Here is a 1,193-nt window from a genome sequence, read left to right on the forward strand (position 1 = left end):
GAGATAGGGCATTGCAAAGCTGTTCATGATTGGGTTTCAGTCATAAAAAGTTCTAACACCCATCCCTCCACCAGTATCATTTCTTAGCACTAGTGTTCCCAGTTTTCCTCCCACCCCTTCAAGTCACACCCCCCAGCCTGCCTCTATGGTAGACACCTCTCTTCTCTCTCATTCTCTTTTGCTTATATTAGTCATTATGGTTTGCTATACAGATGCTGAAAAGTTATGTATATCCCTTCACCTACTTTCAACACTCAGTTCTTGTTCAGAGTGATCATTTCTAACTATGCTGTCACGATGAATCCTCCTCTATATTAATTACCCTCTATCTCCAAACTTTTGTGGTAATTCCCAACCATTCACTAGTTCACGTGGCCCCTGTTTTCACTGGCCTCGGATATTAGGTTATTTTAAATTATTTAGATTTTATAAAGTAGTTCACAATATTTGATTACAATTAATATTCAAACACCAATTCCACCACCATGACACCTTCACACCACCATAGTTTGGAAGGTTCCATCTCAAACCCCAACCTGGGCCCCAAAAGCAGAACTGAAATAATATATTTGGTATTGCTTGTTATGAAAAACCACTGAACATGATACAAAAAGTTTTCTTAGAGGAAAGAATGTGAGGATTGTTGTGTTTCACCCACGGGCCATTAAGCCCTTCTATAAGAGATCATTCAAATGTTGTTAAAGGTTGAGCCTTGTGTACTATATATATATATATATATATATATATATATGTGTGTGTGTGTGTGTGTGTGTGTGTGTGTAAAAAATATTTTCCTCTAAGATTGGTAAGATTGGTTGCCTCTTACATGAACCCCATCAAATGTGGTGCGTTACTCTTGGAATTTGAGTGGTGTGTGGTATGAAGTGTCGTACGGATTCAAATGTAGCCGTGCGGTTCAGGAATAGGTTCACTTGTGGGTGAGGCTCGGCCAGAGTGCGTGGGGAGTGGCCATGATCATGGTGGCACTTGAGTTCTGGAGGGTTTTGGTTGCCAGGGATAGGTCCTTTGGGGTGTGAAGGGGTCTCAACCGGCTGCCCTCTGGGGCACCCCAAGTGAAACAGCCTAGCACGGGATCCAGCAGCGTGGTTATGGCAAGTGTCATGTTATTCTCCCTTCTGGGAGAGAAGAACATGTGACTCTGGATGGTGGCCGATGATTAGAGTATCTGGCAC

The sequence above is a fragment of the Sorex fumeus genome, unplaced genomic scaffold, assembly GCF_029834395.1.
Source record: "Sorex fumeus unplaced genomic scaffold, SorFum_2.1 ptg000134l, whole genome shotgun sequence".
Taxonomy (NCBI): domain Eukaryota; kingdom Metazoa; phylum Chordata; class Mammalia; order Eulipotyphla; family Soricidae; genus Sorex; species Sorex fumeus.